The sequence below is a fragment of the Aulonocara stuartgranti genome, assembly GCF_965226115.1.
Source record: "Aulonocara stuartgranti genome assembly, chromosome: 7".
NCBI classification, from domain to species: domain Eukaryota; kingdom Metazoa; phylum Chordata; class Actinopteri; order Cichliformes; family Cichlidae; genus Aulonocara; species Aulonocara stuartgranti.
Window position 1 is genome coordinate 20,461,411 of NC_138945.1, and position 10,858 is coordinate 20,472,268.

The window sequence follows — 10,858 nt, forward strand, 5'->3', positions numbered from 1 at the left end:
AGAATCACATAGTAGGATAAAGAGAGAGCAATTGTCTGTGGCCAACATCTGCCAAACTGCTGCCTTTAGGGAGCTGTATCTTCTTATGGTCTGTCCGTGCACCTGTTGTCACTTTTGTTTGCTTTAAGTGTTGCCCTAATTTTTGAGTAATGTTGTGGCACCCTGAGTATTTTGAGCATTAAGAACAAGTCTCAGATGTGTTCCTTATGTGTTCGTGCCCACCCCCCCATCATCTTTTTTTGCTATTTGTTGTGACAATAGTTTGCATCATAACACAGAGCGAAAAGCTCATTTGCTCCCACCTGATGTGATGTTAGGGCGATATTTAGTTTCGCCAGTAGGTGGCAGTGGCGGCTCAGCCAAACGGGTAACTGGCAAAATAGTCCTTCACAAAAGTAACGCAGGCCAGTTATTACAATGGAAGCCGCCAGTAACACTGAATTGTTTTGCTGTGTTTCAGGTGAGAGCAATATACGAGAACTACATACATTTATGTAAAGTCGATGCTTATTTAACATGTTTGGAGTGTAATTCTTGTTTATATGGTGTTTAATGTGAGCGAATAAGGGAGTTGTTTCACGTTATCTGTGGGTAATGCTAGTAACATTTGTGCGCTAGCTAAGTCGTGTTAGCCTCCTGCATTAATCTCTGTAACCGTGTTGTTCCATCAGTAAGGTGAAAGGAAACTGTTAGCTGGTTTTAGTTAAAGTTATAGGAAATAGACCAGCCAGTACATGTTATGTTGTCTATTGTTTACTGGTCATTTTCTCTGTGTGTTAAGGGCTGATTAATACATGGCCATTACACGTAATGCTACAAAAGTAACGCAGGCCAGTTATTACAATGGAAGCTGCCATTAACACTGAATTGTTTTGCTGTGTTTCAGCGCAATAAATCTTCATGTGCACCTGAATGAACCCTGTCGTCCTTCAGTGTGTAACAATGTGTATCTGAGAAGTGACTTCCTTCCTGTGATCTTGCATCTTTTGTAGTAATCAATGTCTGACATTTTAATGAGAACTAACCATAGATCTTTATCCAAACACTGTCTTTTGGTTTAATTTATGATGCCAAATGCCTGTCATATTCTTTAGTCATCTCTCTGTAGTCACCTTTTGAGTCTTCTCTTAAGCACTCTCAATCAGATCATTATCTTACAATTGCTTCAAGGACAACATTCAATATCCCTTCACCAGACAGTAGGGCTGCCACGATTTGTCGACTAGTCACGATTACGTCGACTATCAAAATCGTCGACGACTGATTTAATAGTCGACGCGTCGTTTGAAGCTTTGTAAGATCCCAAAAGACGCAGGAATAAGTAGCAGGATTTAAGAGTGTAATAACGGACTGAAACAGAAGATGGCAGCACTGCATGTACAAGGATGCCAGCTACCGTTAAACCCCGAAGAAGAAGAAGAAGAAGAAGAAGAAGCAGCTGTGTCCCAGAATTCATAGCGCGGCCCAGCGCAGTTTCCAACAATGGCGGCAGCTAGTTAGTTTTAATGTTACTCTTATTATTCTTTCTGGGTCACAAAATAAACGTTTAACATATTTTCAGGTGAGAATGTAGCTGTGTAAACCTCAAATATCTGCTCAGTTTATCAGGACACCACATATTTTCAAAAGCGCTCCGACGTTTTCGGAGACGTCTGTTACCCACTAGCTCGTTAGCGAGCCGGGGGCTAGGCTCACTAGCACCGTGAGAACACCGGACTCCCCGCAAATCGTTGTCAAACCCACCGCTGTCTTTCGCTACTCAGGTTAAATATATATGAGTCACTTAGATAACTTAAAATGTTATTGTTTGGCTTTTTTTTTTAGTATTTTATTTGTTCCTGAGTAAATCAGTTTGTCTGAGATTAAAGTTATAGTTTTTGCACAGCTGAATAAACGTCAAGCAGACAGCTGATTATCAGAAGTGTGAGATGCTCCAGAATATACTCCAGTGTCCTGTTATATTTTAGATGGCAAGGAGTTTATTAAACTTCACCGAAACAATCTGCAAATTTCATTAAAATTTAATAAACTATCATCTTGTCTTTATTTTTAGTTAGCACAGACCTTAAACACTTAAAGCTGTAAGCTAATGATAGTTATATAAGAGCAGATGCTGCTGGTGCAATAAGCTGTAGTTTTACGTCTAATGGATGATGATCTGATTAGTCGACTAATCGCAAAAATAATCGGTGACTAGTCGACTATCAAAATAATCGTTTGTGGCAGCCCTACCAGACAGCAATAACCTGCAAAATGTATAAGCAAATGCAGACTCCCAGGCAGACAAACGTAAACAAAGAAACAAACCTTTAAAATGACGGGGTTCAGATTTACGAAGTCCATGAAATGAAACAGAAAAGTAAAACCACAAGAATCCATGAACAGCAGACAAGCACGCAAGGATGAACACTGAACACAGGAATGACAGAAATATACTCACACACTGAGAGCTAATGGTGATTACAAATGAGACACAGATCCACACAATTAAGACAATCACAGGTGAGGAAGTACAGCTGAATACAAGACATGGACGACAACTATGTAAAACTAAGTAAGCAACAATAACTAAACAGAAAATTGCATACACAAAGCTGACAAGAAAACTTATAATTACATGACAGTTTGGGCAATCAGAACCTTTAGACATTTATTTCTTACAGTTTAAAAAATATTGAGTTGTGCCATCAAATTTCATCTACTACAACATCATTTCTTTATTTTAGACAAATTGTACAGTTAGAATTCTTGACACAGACAGAAAGGAGAGTTTCACCAGTCAGGAATCTTGATGTCATCTGTAATTTTGAGGTATAATAAAGTCCCATTTAACTCTAGAGAGAATAAGTGTAGTGATTAATTTCGGTTGTTCGCATTAGAGTGAGTGAGTGGAGTACCACACACACACATTGAATTACTGACAATTTCAAAAGATGAACGGTTCTTATTGAATTGCAAAAGTGGTAATCAACTTTGGAAACCTAACATACTGCATTTCTGGACTGTTTTACATTATACAGTTATTGAGCAGGCTTAGCTAATTAGAAAATAAGATCATGTGTGAAGACAGTCACACACACACAAACACACATACTTGCATGCAGTGATTTGGCCCTTCTTGCAATGAAAAGACCCATAGCATGACTTTTAGTAACACAGCAGACCAAGGTGAGCTTGAGTTTGAAAGCATGAAAATTGGGTTCATTTGTGAAATTAATTAAGTTTAAAACATGATGTCTGTCTGCAAAGCAGTTTCCTTGACTCTTGTTTTTTAATCCAGTGTCCACTAAAAACATGCTTCTTCAAAGCAGGTGGAACTGCTAAGTCATTTGTTGGAGGAGGCATGGAGTGTATCAGCAACAGCACACAGCTGATTCAGGCTGCCAAGATATAACTGAAATGAGTAAGAGTCCAGATGTGAGTGTGTCACTACAGTAAACAGAACTAATACTTGGCGGCTCAGCACTTACTATATACTCCAAAGGAATCTTCACTTTTTCATGCTTTGCTGTCACTGCGGTAATAAAGGGGCCGTACTGTAAAGGATAGTCACAGTTAATGGCAGCTGTCCAAAACAACTTCGCAGTAGGGGTATAATAAGTTTGGGTTCAGTCTGGGTTTAATATGAAATGAAGTCAGCGAATGTGCTACTGAATACACATTCACATAAATGGGCATTCTTAAAGTCAGCAAAGAGGCACAGAAAAGAAGACCAGACACCAGCGAGGGAGGATAAGAAGGACAGACGCAACAACATTGTCGTCCCCTATGTAGCCGGTGTATTAGAAAAACTCAGGAGAGTTTTCTCCAAGCATGACATCCCGGTGCATTTCAGACCCAGCAACACACTCAGACAAAAACTGGCTCACCCGAAAGACAAAACTCCAAAACACAGACTTAACAATGTGGTGTATGCTGTACAGTGCAGCGAGGAATGCCCAGACCTCTACATTGGAGAGACCAAACAGCCACTTCACAAGCGCATGGCACAACACAGAAGAGCCACCTCCACAGGACAAGACTCAGCAGTCCATCTGCATCTTAAGGATAAAGGTCACTCTTTCGAGGATGCCAATGTTCATATTTTGGACAGAGAGGACAGATGGTTTGAAAGAGGAGTGAAAGAAGCCATCTATGTCCACTGTGAGCGACCATCTTTGAACAGAGGCGGGGGTTTACGACACCAACTCTCTGCCATCTATAATCCAGTTTTGAGTTCCCTCCCCAGACGCCTTAACGCCCACTCACATCCTTGGCCATCTGATCTCAGGAATTCACATGATAAGGTGGGGCCAGGTTTCACAATGAGCTCACCCGAAACCCTGGCTGATTGGGACCCACACCCAGTTTCCCACCTTGGCTCAGGCGATTAGAGGATCATCAGGGGGTCCTTTTGTCCCTCTGTGGGGGGATACTCCCACTAGGTTTATATCTGGGACTCCCCAGCATTTGACCTTAGAACTGAAGAAGCTTCTCGGATGAGAGGTGAAACGTCTTCAAGCAACTTAAAGAAGTCCAGACGCTTTTCTTTGCAAGCTCCTTTGAACACATTCACATACAGACACACACACACATATGGAAAGGCTCAGTTCACAGCACACTGAACATGCCAGAGGGATATTTTCTACAAAGATGCCATCGCACATCATCCATTAGCCGTTTAAGAAGGAGGGCCCTGTGGTCACTGAGGGTCACCATTGTGGTCACTGAGGGTCACCAAAATTTAAGATACTGCTGCTAGTGTAACTGCTGTATTGACTGTTTGCAAATTTAGTTCCTATCAGCTTCAAAATCATGCCTGCACTTCCTCTGGTTGCCAGCAATCCACAGCCTGAATTTGCAGACTGTATGAAAAGCTTTCTTTGGATAATTGGATACTTCATTGCTCAAAATGCAAACAGTCTGAAAGGTCTCAGGTCGCCTAAAGATTCAGATACTGTATAACTGCTTTAAAGGCCCTGCCTTACTCACATCTTTCCAAAATGGCGACTTTGAAACTAAACTGGTCCTTTGAGAAGAGTTTATATGACAATAGCAGTAAAAACTGCACTAAGCAGAAAATCAACCCCTTTGTTATTTTGTCACACCTGCTTGCACTCAATTATGTGTCAGTGACACATAATTGAGTGCGAGTTATTGTTGAATTTGTGATCGACACTAACACACAATCATTTAAGGATGTGGCATCAGTCACTGGCTGATCAAACAAATCTAGTAACTGTTACATAATTACTGGATTTGTTTGCATCACACCCAGCAAATTAAACCGAACTGAATGTCCCTGATTAAACATTGAGTGTTTTTCAGAAGCGGTGATGCAAAACTGTTGTAGTGTGCTGTCATTTGAACAGGGCAGCATTGACAAGAGAAAAATCACTGCACTTCATCTGTCTTTTTTCTCCTTACATTTAAGTGCACTCTTCTGTGGCTTAACATGGCCAAACATAAGCGTCAGCACTAAAAGCTCCAGCTACTGATCAAGGCCGAGGTGATTGATCACCCTTTCTCTGTACTCACAGCAATACTGAACATTTTTTCTTGTCTTTAGGCCAACTATTAATCCAAACTGATGGAAATAAAGTTTTGTGAGGCTGAAGAATAAGAGAGAAAAGACTGTTGCTTATATTGTTATTGTTATTGTGCACTGGATGTTTCTTTAAGTGGCATGCATTTTTATGCATTTTCAAAGGCATGTGGAAGTAATATGTAAAAAAGACCCTCAGCTCAAAGTCTGTTAGAGAGTAGTAGATGTGGCTATATTGAAACAAAGTCTAAGCAGCCCACAGTTGTACTTGAATAAATGTAAGCCATAGACTCAGAATAGCAGCAGATCTCACACTTCATAAGATGGAAGCAAAGAAAACTGGCAAAAGTTCTTAGTTTATAGAAATACCTATTGTGGTACTGTAGTATAGTACTCAAAATCTCTATTTGCTTGCCTATGAACAAACAATCAAGAGTCGAGGTACTGTAAATAAATACCATAAAGTGGCGTTAGTACTTTGAAAACATAGTACAGTACTTGGTCATTCTTTCATAAGAATACCAACCAACATAAATAAATAAATAAAGGTTTATCCATATGGTGTTTACCCAGGCAGCGTGTCATGTGATTATATTACATATGACTGCGTAACTACACCACGCACCATGACATTATGTGTTATATCACCAGTTTACATATGAACACAGCAGCCAGTAGGCAGTAGGCCTTTTTTTCAGAGAACTACTCATAACGATTAATAACTACAGCGCAATGCTGTTGGATTATATCTGATCTGAGGAAATTACGTCTGCATTGTGTTCAAGCATGAATGAACTGAATCTGGTCTTAAAATCTGGCACATGTGAGGGCATCCAATTTTAATACAGTGTACTGATGAAAGGTCATTTCAGTTTTTGCTCATTTGCAAAGTGAAAATATTTAGGGCTGCGTGTATGCTCATCAATCTTGCCACATGATCATCATTCACCCTCTTTCCTGGTGAAGCATTTGTCTGTCATGGCAGTTGTGTTGTGTCTAAAGCATTCTTCCAAATAAAAGGACTTTTCCATTCATCAACAAACAAAATGATGCTATTTTTTGAAATTGTCAGCATTTTGTACAAATGCATTATCTAAACATGGGTGCTTAGGTTTGCAGGAAAGTCGCATGTATGCATTTTCTTACAAAGTGTACACAGATGAACTCAAATCCCCGCTCATTCTGTATCAGTTATTCATCGCTGAAGCAAAATGTAATCTGGTCAGCTGGAGGGCACATGGATGTCAGAGGTTTCCCTCTGATATAGAGTCCTATCCATATACTCCGTGCAGACATGTGACACCTAAAGCCTCCTGCGTAACAGTAAATAATCCTACCATCGTTAAAGCCATCCAGATTAAAGAAAATCCCTCATGAATTGACTTTTTGTTGTAGTTTCCATAACCATACTAATGACGATATTGTGATTCTCCGCACGCTTTCTCATCAGGACAAGAATTCAAATAGACCACAAAATGTTGTGGTTGTTACACATAGAGCAGACTCAGCTGCACATCCATCACACTGTAGTAAAACTGCTATGGGCGATGTCAGCCTGAGTTCCAGCCATAAAAACAAATCCATAAAAAAATCTGTATTTGTAATTTTGTGGATTAAGGAGCGAATGACCTCTGCAGCCTGTTAAGTCTAAGCTGTGGAATCCCGACCCGTCTGTTAGACAACATAAGCTTTTATTTTATTTTTTTCCTCCCCATAATAAAAAATGAAAGGGATCAGATGTAATTCTATTATGGTCCTGCTACTACCGCTAGTTCCCCCGGTGGTGCTATTACTAGTGCACCCGACTCCGTTAATATGGTTAATATGGTGAAACTGCTGTAACTGAGACGATATGTTAATTGTAATGCAGTATTTTTTTTTTTATAGTGATTTATTAGGTGTTTTCTTAAGTCCTTAGGTTTTAGTTCCCCCAGCTGTTTTTCTTTTTGGCACCATTTACTTTTCCAGCATTTTGCTGCCCTGATCCCAACTTTTTTGAAACATGATACTGACATCAAAGTCAAAATTACTTTATTTTTTCTTAAAATATTATCAGTTCGTCAATTTAAACATTTTTGAAATGTTTTTTAAATTTCCTATTGGGAATAAAATATTCGCTTATGGGATTTCCAAGAGTCCACAATCCAGTTTCAGTTAGTTCTCCTTTTTAATCTAGTTCTTATTTTATATGTTAGCTAAAAGAATCATTTAAACCAAGTTTAATTCCCATAAATACTTTGGTACTGACCCTGCAACAGTGGCAGGTGACATATGAGCAACACTGCTGATGAAAGGGATATACAAATAATATCATATAATATAATAATAAATTATTTTTTCCTTCTCAACTTTAATACCTCCTGATTCTGTTCATCTGGACGTAGCGTTTTCAGTGGGAGAAACATTTCGTCACTCATTCAAGTGACGTCTTCAGTCTCAGCTGACTGCAGGTTTCCCCAATCTTATAAACGATACATTTGCACAATGACTGAAACCAGCTCACTGAACTTTAAGTAACAAGTTTGAGTTTTTACTTTTTCCATGTGCTGCTTTTAAAACTCAGTTACGCTGACTTTACAATGTACATTAAAAATCATACACTGAAACAGTAATATGCATTTCTATATATTTATATATGTATTTATTATATTATTATAACTTTTTCTTCAAGAAGCAGGAAAGCTGGACAGTACTATCTTCATTCACTACCAAGCTATAGTATGCCAAACATACAAACACAATTCTAAACCTCTTCCTTTATTCTAAAGTCAACAGAATCATGTGACAGCCACGTACTTTGCATGACAGACGTGTGATGCAATCCTGATATAATCTGGCTTTAAGTTGGAGCACTAGAGCCTTTTCTTTTTCAACTATTAATATCATCATTATCATTGTAAGAAGCACATCTTTGTGGCCTATTTTGCACACAAGCTCGGCAGGTTTTGAGAAGTGCTGTTGCAGTGCAGATTTGCATCCTTCCTCAGAGCCTATATTGAATTGCTGTCAGGGGCAATTAGGTGTTTACATTAAAGGGCCATACCATAGGTTTATGGATTCTTTTTCCTCATATGTGAATATTTTCACATGCAGTAAAGTACTGGGTCACATATTTGTAAATTTTAAAAAAGATAGAATAAATATTTTGTTTTGCAAAGTGATGCCGCACTCTGCTGCAATCTTGTTTACGTTCCAAAAAGCTTTATTTCTGTTTTCATAACATTTCTAAATATATATTTATCCAAATCAAACAGACTAAACTAAAGACGAGGGAAGAGTAAAGGAAAGCAACGTTGCACAGATAAAAGTATCTTGCCATTTTGTGCATAAATAAGTCTGATTTACTCGGGAACAGTAAGCTGAAAAGTTCAGAGAAAAATATCTGTTTGCCCTCATGATCCAAGGCCTGCCCTTCAGACTCTGTCAGAAGCCATGTGATAATCAGATGGTTTCCAGTCTCATTAGAGGAAAGTATTACATCACAGAATGAACCGACACGTACAGATGTACAGATTTAAATGTACTCAACCAGAAATTAAGGATCAAGAGTGCTCTACACACTGGATAGCCACGTGGCTTTTAAAGCCACATCAACAAAGGTGCTTTTCTTTGTGAAAACGAAAGCTAATAGCTTGACTAATGGTCTCTTTACTTTTTCTACATTGCAAAATGCAGTTCAGAGTTTTCAGTTCTTATGTTATTTATGAAAGTGCATAAGTATTGGGTCCTCAGTTCAGTTCTTGGGTTATTTTATTTTCGTTTCCCTTCCTTAAGAATGGCTTCTTGACAGCCACTCTTTTATTGAAACCATTTCTGATGAGGGTTCAGTGAACAGTAGATGAATCAACTGAACAGCCAGATGCTGTTCTCTGGTCCTGTGTCAGGTTTTTGCTGCATTTTTCCTATTTCTTTAAGACATGACTTTCTGACTTTCTTTCCTCAAGACATGGTTCCCACTCTTGCCTCAGGCTAGCGCTCTTCAGCCATCACACATGTGCCTCATCTGCCTGTAGTCAAGAGGCAGCTCCTGCATGTAGTCTCCACCAAATTTTCTGTGTGGTATCACCCACCTGCTGCCCATCCTACCACTAAATTTCCTATGTTCCAGCACCTACCTCGAGAAAACCAGTGCCTCTCTCCGGAGCTTCTCCCTCGACACTCTAAAGTAAGCTGTTCCTCACTCACACTTACCAAACACTTCTGGAGCAGCACTGTGAAATTCCCTCTGACAGACTCACCTGGACTAATCTCCCTCTCCTCTCTAGGCATGAATTCACGCCCAATCTCCTGCATTGATTCCTGGAAATACTTCTTGTTGTGATCTTCCCTGTGTAAGTTATTCCTTTGTGTAAATAAATCTGTGATCTGTGAAAACTTCCTCTTTTAGGTCACGCTGTAGAGTCCACTAAACTTAGACATCTTTAAGACATGACAGATCAGGTACAAGGACTGGACTAAAACTGAGTGAAGAAACAGCCAACATACAAAGAAAAAACTCTGAAAGAACTACTGCTCAGGACTAGTTTAAACATTATAAGAAATCTGGCTCCTTGGAAGTCAGATCAGCGCTTCTCTTTCACAGTCCTCGAGAGCAAAATATGAAGAAATGAGGGGTGACCCAAGACTTTTTCACAGTACTGTATCTTTGCAGAATTTCATCTTCTGCATCCGCTTTTGAATGACATGCTGATATTTAGTATTGAAGTGCAGTAGTTCCTAAAGTTTAAAATAACTTTGTTTTCTTCCTAACATTTACTCTGGAGCCACCATCAGGTTTGCATTTAAGAGTAATGCTTGAACAGCTTTAGGGTAGACTTCCCTGAAATATGGTAAAAAAAAACATTTCCGGATAAAATTTAGTATCTGTCCGTAAACCATACTATTTTGTCAAAGCATTATCAGGCTTGGCTCCGTTTCGTTATGAAATGCTGGTATACAGGACTGTATCCATAAAATAGCTAGTGTAGTCATTACGTCCATGTTATAATAATGATGTTAGCGTTTCCTTCAAAGTGATTAGCGCAGCTATAGAGTCCTTTGAAGTCAAGACTATGTTGCCTATGTTTCAGTGATGTTTTAGTCCAACAAAGAGCTCATGATTTTTATTAAATTTTCAATGTTTTTGCTAATAATCAGCCATCTCGGTGTATTTCAAATAGAAATTACATCACTAAAAGAGTAGATTAATTAGCACAGACTACTCCTTTGCAAGTGTATATCCTAAAGCCTTATTTCTATGTGTCACCATCTAATTCATGCTCTATTCATTCACTCGTGCCCTGATGATTCACGGAGGTGGCACGTGACAGTCATTAATCAGGTGTTTCCACGTGG

The 10,858-nt window shown here is 39.1% G+C and overlaps 1 long non-coding RNA gene across 1 annotated transcript; it reads left to right on the top strand.

The window, feature by feature from the left end:
- Positions 1-263: 263 nt before the first annotated feature.
- On the top strand, positions 264-9,816 carry LOC309712005. The gene is made up of 3 exons (XR_014278155.1): positions 264-460; positions 9,633-9,689; positions 9,790-9,816. It is a non-coding gene; the product is annotated as an uncharacterized lncRNA (long non-coding RNA).
- The last annotated feature ends 1,042 nt before the right edge of the window (positions 9,817-10,858 follow it).